This window comes from Gekko japonicus, unplaced genomic scaffold, assembly GCF_001447785.1.
Source record: "Gekko japonicus isolate JY-2015 unplaced genomic scaffold, Gekko_japonicus_V1.1 scaffold1447, whole genome shotgun sequence".
Lineage (NCBI taxonomy): Eukaryota > Metazoa > Chordata > Lepidosauria > Squamata > Gekkonidae > Gekko > Gekko japonicus.
The window spans coordinates 66,305-73,809 of NW_015176015.1; the positions used below are offsets into that span (position 1 = coordinate 66,305).

The window sequence follows — 7,505 nt, forward strand, 5'->3', positions numbered from 1 at the left end:
AGCGGGGGGCGGGGCTTCGTCATGTGCCCCGCCCCCCCATACCTCACCCAGGGAAACTGCGATCCCCCCCGAAATGACCTCTGCTCTTAGAAAAATAGTATGCTCCATAGCATCAAAGCCAGAAGAGAAGTCCAGCAAATCCCCCCCCCATCAGTCTCCACATATAATCATCTACCATAGCAACTCAAACCTTCTCCATTCCATAACCAGGAAAGAAGTCTGATACAAAAAGGTTACCTAAAGATGCATCTTCCATTGACACTTGAGGTGCTTTCTCACATGTGAAATAATGCCGTTTCAACCCACTTCAGCGTCTGTTTGCAAATGGATTTTGCCATTTCACACAGCAAAATCCAGTTGCAAAGTGCTTTGAAAGTGGATTGAAAGTGCATTATTTAGTGTGTGTGAAAGTGCCCATCAAGTTGCTCTGACACCACAGTCTATCACCTTTGATTAAAAAGGGAATATTGAACATACACCTAAAACCAGCAGGACATTTCTTTCATAAAGATGGTTTCTTGATGAATCACTGTGACCTTTATGAAAGGTGAAATACTCTCCTTCCCCAACAAGGCATGGACTCTCCTAGACAAAAGCTTCCCAAATTCACTTTCATTTGCTTTCACCAGCCTTGATGGGGCATCCTAATCACACATGGTAGTTTCATAATGTTCAGTAACCTACTGACATCCTCAAGAGAGATAAAACTAAACAGATCCAAGGAACCGCTACAAGCTGGTGCCTCTGACACCTCTGGTCCATGATCTGACTGATCTACTGTGTCCAAGTTGAACACAGCTGAAGCTCAGAGAATTTATCAGCAAAAATCCAGAAATAACTGTCATAGGAGGCAATAGATGGTTCATCTCCTAGATGATTTTTGGGGCTCAATTATCTCCCCAACACTCAGAGTAGCTTTAGCTGATGCAGTGGCGATAGAGAAGAATTATAGTCTTTCTGTACAGGACTGCAAGTGGGCTCCTCAATGTAATCAGATTCAGGATGAGTCTTAGAGCAGTGGTACTCAAGCCATCTCACAATCACTTCATAGTACCTATTTACTCAGTGAGTCAATATCTATAAGAGAGAGGGAGAGGGTGACGTTGTCAATTTCCCTATTCAACTTCTGAATCCAGGGTTCCATCAAGGCAGTGCCAAAGTCATCTCCATAATCTACTGCATACTGGAAATCAAAAGGTTTCATTAATGAATCTCTGAGGTGGACCATAACCGATTGTATACCCTGATTTGATTACAACACTGGTTTTACTTCAATGCCACATATCATTACATCACCAGAATCCTTCCCAGCTAGTATCCTGTAAACCGTGGAGTCCAAAACAACCTGGAACAACCAAATGTTTACCAAGAAGACTATGAAATTCTGAGCTGTACCAGACAAGGTGACCTTGGCATGGATGTTAAACTTGCGAAGTATAAGAAATTTGGGTATTTCTAATGCCACATCAAGAACATTCCCATCACTGGAACTCCATTGGACAGCTGAGTATGCACATGTTATGAAATCACCAATATATTTCCAGAGTGTACACTATCTATTCAGATGTCGTCTGCACTGGGTAGATGTTCAGATTATTCAAGGTGAAGCAAAGCTATGCCACCACTCTGAACTTCAGCCTGGGGTTGCCACTGGATCAAGGGCTCAGCAGGAAACAGCTGTGTAGATACAGGCCCATTCCATTAAAGCATAACCTCAGGAATACTAACTAGGGTGGTATTTTCCTACAAAATTAAATAACAGTCTTATTGTCGGTTGACCTGACATCTACCAGCAGCAAAACTGAACAGGAAAGACTGAGAGAAAGGGATTAACCTAGGTTTTCTGAATCCTTTGTGCATTTATTTCAGTCCCTTCAGATTAAGATTTATCATTGTGTAGAGGGACTCAAAAGTACATGGGGATGTATCTGGCCAACCATATGGTCTATCAACTTTCTTACCCAATAGCAAATATGGTCAAATATAGCCAAATAATAGGCTGAATTCAGATGTAATGACAAACTCTGGTTCCATTTTATCCCCTATGCTCTTTAACATCTACATGAGACCTCTGGGTAAGGTCATCTGGAGATTTAGGCTAAGTTATCACCAATATACAGATGATACTAGGCTCTCTCTAGCACTTCCAGCTGATCCCAGGGAGGCTATAGAAACCCTGAACTGGTGTCCGGAGGCAGTTTTGGATTAGATATGAGCTAATAAACTGAAACATAATCCCAACATGATGAGCAGATAGTCTGACCCATTCTGGATGGAGTTGCACTCCACTTGAACTAACAGATCTGTAGTCTGGGATGCTCTTGGACCCAGTGGCAACTGCGTTCAGTAGTGCCTTTCACCAGCTTCAACTAGTTAGCCAGCTGTGGCCTTTCGTGAGCAGAAAAGATCTGGCCATTGCCCTGTATGCCTGGTTTTATCTAGAGTAGACTAGATTACTGCATTGTGCTCTATATAGGCCTGAGATACGTCACAAAACTTCAATGGATGCAGAATGCATTTTGTATGTATTTTAGCTCTGGTTTTAATTGTTTTAATGACATATCAAGGGTTGGTTGGATTTAAAATGTGATTTCATTATTCATATTTTAATGTGTTAGTGGCCAGGGCTATTTTTGGGCAGGAATGAAAAAAAAAATGCACAGGAACGGAGTTCCGGCTGGCTTTAGAGTTGGCCACGTCCACTACAGCCAAAACCTCTGTGTGCATGGCTACAGAGGGAAGACCTGGAGACAGACACACACACCCCGGCAACTCGAGGCGGGGAGGCATTTAAATGCCTCCCCGTGTCTTCCCTGGCCTGTCCAAGGGCAAGCCAAGGGCAAGCCAAGGGAAGGCATGGAGGTGTGGCCTAATATGCTAATGTGCTGCACTGTCAGGGTGTGGCCTAGTATGCTAATGAGTTTCTGCTGGGCTTTTTCTACAAAAAAAGCCCTGTTAGTGGCAATAGCCTTGGTGGCCCTTGTGAGGGTAGAAAGGTGGGGTAGAAATTTTGTACAATAAAATAAAAATAAATCATGGACAATGAACCTTGGAAATCGTTCAGGCTCATCTGTTCCCTTCCCCTCTCCCTTCCCCTCATATGTGGCTCAGAAATTGATGACTTCACATTTCTAATATCCTGTAGTTTGTCATCTCATCCAGCTTGGACAAAATGATAAACTATGTTCTACTAAAAATGTGAAAGGTTTCTGTTTCTGAGCCTCACACAAGGGGAACAAGGGGGAGCGGACCATACAAGTCACAGGATTTCTAAGGCATATTCCTGAAATTACAAACTTGTCATGACAGTTGACTGCAGACACAGCACTCCTTCTGCCCGTGTGTGTGTGTGCGTGCGCGTGTGAGAAATAGCATGAAACCAAGAATGTTCATGAAAAACAAATGGATGAACAGAAAACTGCCTATAGATTGGAATGGGATGGAATACACTGCAAACAGAATCTCTCCTTATATATAATTGAATAGTGGGTGCCAAAGTTCTAATTCTAAAATGCACTCCCTTAGTGTATGGCTGATGGCACTGCTCCTCAGAATATATCGCCACCAATCAGAAGGCAAAGCCCGGGTCCCGCCCACACCACAACTGCTGCGACAACCTGGTCTTTTGCATATGGAAGCTGATTGGACTTCATTCCACACCTCAAACTCCCCCCCCCCACAAGGCAGTTGGAATGTCAGTTGCATATGGAATCTGCTGTATTCTGGTGGTGTGCAGGTCCCAGATTCATGTTTTAAAAGCAGACTGACACTGTTTGCCCAAAGCCAGAGCACTCTCCCAGAGCCTCTTTCTAGATCTCGTTGTATTTATTTCCACAAGGGGCCTTATTTCTAGTAAAATACTAAAAGCAGTGTACCAAGGGCTCATGTAAACCCAAAATGCCTCATGTGATCCAGATTAGGAAGAGTCTGTACTTGTAGGATGGACTGGGACAAAGGGAGAGAGAAATATAAATAAATAAAACCTTAGGCCAGCTAGTCTCTAGGTTCTTGTTTCTTTACCTTTTCCTTCCTCCTGTTCCTCTGGGCTCAGTCATCTTTCCATTCTACATATAGATTTGGAGGGAACTCAGCTGCTATGATTCTGATTGAGACAGATCTACCTTATGTCCATGGATTATAGTCTGGGCCATTCACATACAATGGTATTTAAATTCTTTTCATAATGAAGATTATTTTGCCTGCTTCTCATTAGAATTCCAATTATTGGCATTGCCTCCTTGTGCCCATTTATTGCAGCTTTAAGATCTTCTCATAACAGCAATACCTGAGCCACTGCTTCCCTCACAACCAATTGCTCTTAAGAACAGATGGTAGCAGGGTTATAGGAAAGAGATGGCATTACTTACAGAAAACATTGCAGCAGGAACTTTTTGGTATGGCACAGTTTGTAAGTCTTGAGTCTTTTTAACTTACCTGCCTTTCTTTATTTTTCTTAATTTGAAAGGAGAATGTCTTACAATGAAGTGCAGTTATAAGAAGACCACAGCAATAGAAAGAGGAATCTTAGGCACCTTAAAGATGAATAGATTTTTTTTAGCCCCCCGAAGGGGATTTTTTTAAATTACATTTTTATAAACACTACAAACTACAACAGAAATAGGATAAGGGACTACATCTAGGGACAAAGTAAAGATACCCACTAATACCTAAAAACCCAAGAGAGGAGATCTTCTAATCAGCTTACACAAACATCAAGTCTTAATTCCACTAATCCCTTTACAAACTGAGTCAGATATATCATTGTCTTTTGAAGTTCTTAAATTCAACCGTTATTAAGAAATACCCCCAAGCATCTCAATTCAACATTTTTAAAGGCACACATCAGAGTCCTTCAGCCTTCACTTCTCCTTGCCTCGTCTCTTCTGCAACTTATAAGGGCTTTTAGGAGCTGCTGCCCCTTTCTCTGAAAGAGAGTCCTTTCCAGAAGAATCCAAGTCCAGCTCGCCACTGGACTTACTGTCCTCCCCTTCTTTTTCTTCGTCCTTTGGCCCTCCCAACTGGACTCTTAAAAATTCCTGAGCTTTCAGAACAGAGTCAATCTTTTCTTTTCTATCCTTGATTTTGAAGGTGACGCCTTCTGGAGTTAGCCATCTATATCCAATTGAATTTGTCTGAAGAAAGAGAATAAGTTCTTTGTATTTCTTTCTCCTTAACCTTATTTCAAATGGAATGTCTTTGAGTACTCTGATGACATTTTCCCCCACTTTCAGGGGTACTCCAGATACTGCTTTCAGGATTTCATCCCTCACATGCGTCTTTGAGAATCTTACGACAATTTCCCCAGGCAGATTATTTTTCTTATTAGCCTTTTCCATTTGTAATTGCAGCAGCTGATCTTCTGTGGAGACTTGCTTCTTTTCCAGTTGTTTCACTTTCTTCTTCACCTTTTGTGCAGTGGCATCCACTTCTTTCACCTTCTCAGCTGTTTGAATCATCATTTTCAGAGTCTCGTTTATCTGGTTTTGCTGAGCGGTGATACATTGAGTCACTTTAGTCATCTGTTCCTTGAAGTTATTCATCTGGTCCATTAGGGGGTGCATGGATTCTGCCAAAGTCTTTGCCAGCTCGTTGGTTCCTTCCGGTTTTGGACTCTCAATTCCTTTCGCTTTCAAAAGTTTCTCCTTTTCCGGCCTCTTCCCCGCCATGTTTCTTGGATCGTTTACTTTTGCAATTTTTTTGAAAGTCTCTGAATATGCGCTTAAATGCTCAAACACTCCTTGGTAAGTACTTCTTAACAGTTTTAACCACTTATTCTTCCGCTCCCCCCCCCATTTGCTCAAAAGTTCATGTGCTCGGGAGGCGTCCCTCCCCCGCTCGCCTAATTCTCTATTGTGTAATTAGGGTGGAGAGCTTTCTTTTCTCTTTAATCAATGCTTAAATGACTCACATTCATAAGCGGTCCTCAGACGTCATTTACTTTCGGTTTTAAACGCTCGATCTCCTGCGCTTGCCCCGGTTAGCGTTGCTTAAGTCTATTTGGTCTCTCAGCACAGAGGACCGTCGGAATGGAGAGGCACCTCAATTCTCCGGCATTCCGCCATCGAAGAGGTGACCTCTCAGAAGTTCCATGGCCAGAGTCCCTTCAACCGGGTCTCTGGGGGGGTGACAAACCTGCGCACCCCCTCCTTCGGCTGGAGCGCAGCTTCACCCCTGGGAGGTCTGGGAGGTGATTCTGCTCTAGCATGCTGTCATCACCGGAAGTCAAAGATGAATAGATTTTTTAAACATAAACTTTTGTGGACTGTAACCCTTGATGAAGTGAGCCCTAGCCCAGAAAATCTTTTACTACAATAAACTGGTTACTTTTTAAAATGTCCACAAAGTTTGTGTTTAAATCACAAGGTGATTTTTTTTTTGCTGCAGAATACTAGCACAACTTATCCAACCAGCATCCACAGCAATATGGACACTCAAACCACTTTGTTTCTACTAAGGAACACAGTGAGTTCCCATCTCAAACAATGGACAGCATCCCCTGGGATGATAGTTGCAACTACAGGTGCTCAATAAAAATGTGGCTTTTGAAATGAGGACTGTGAAGGCTGTAAATATGGCTAAATCATAACAAACTGCCAAAGCCAGATGTTGAACAGCGTTCAGAACAGAATTGCACAGAAGTGAGGGTAGAGCACGTGATTGCATAAAATATACAGAACCCAACTGATCACACCTCTCATTCAGATCTTCATTTCAGTAATAATATTATCACCATAATATAAAAAATTCATATGGCAGTTTCTCCCTGCATATCACATTCAGTATCTCAGTAATCATTACACACAAAAAAACCTGTAGACCAGGACAGTATTATTGGTGCTACATTATAGCCGCTGTTCAAAGACACCCACTGTGTTTCTAGCTAAACTGAGAATGCAAAGTGGGGACTTTTGGACTGTTAAGATCATGCTCTCAATCACTATGCCACACCAACACATCCCGGAGTATAGGAGTTGAGTTTCAGAACGAGAGAGGCACAAAGTATGACTGGTCATGTCTCTGACTGTGCAGCGTATCCATCATACCATATTACAAGATTCCCCCCCCCCCGCCGCAGTGATTGTTAACAAGCTCTTAGTCATTAACAACTATGGCAAACACTCCCCAGTATAAGCAGCTGTCTGCCAAGTAAGCTCCAAGTGGAATGCATTATTATACCACCCTCTTTTGGAGATTCCAATGTTTTCAGCTTCAGAGAGTTACTCTTCTTATTAAACAAACTATCATGCATTCCACCACCATGGCTTTTACTAAGATATGTGGATCCAAGAAAGACACTTTGTTTCACGGGCTAGAGTTGCTTGTCAACAGGAATGAGCAGTGCTTTCACGATAAACAGCATGGGGGGGAGCTGGAGCACTACTCAGTCTTGATACATACAGACCCTCACAAGAAGCACAGACTTTCTTTTCACTGGAGCCTGCAGGATGCTGTGAATGCTCCTTTAAATATTATTTCTGAAGGCTGCAGAGAGAGGAGGGGAGGGA

At 42.6% G+C, this 7,505-nt stretch overlaps 1 protein-coding gene across 1 annotated transcript in view; it reads right to left on the minus strand.

Annotated features, from left to right (window-relative positions):
• LOC107123329 (platelet-derived growth factor receptor beta-like) overlaps nucleotides 1-7,505 on the minus strand; it is a gene marked incomplete at its 3' end in the record, with an annotated part of 70,684 nt that overhangs the window by 62,755 nt on the left and 424 nt on the right. The window lies entirely within an intron of this gene.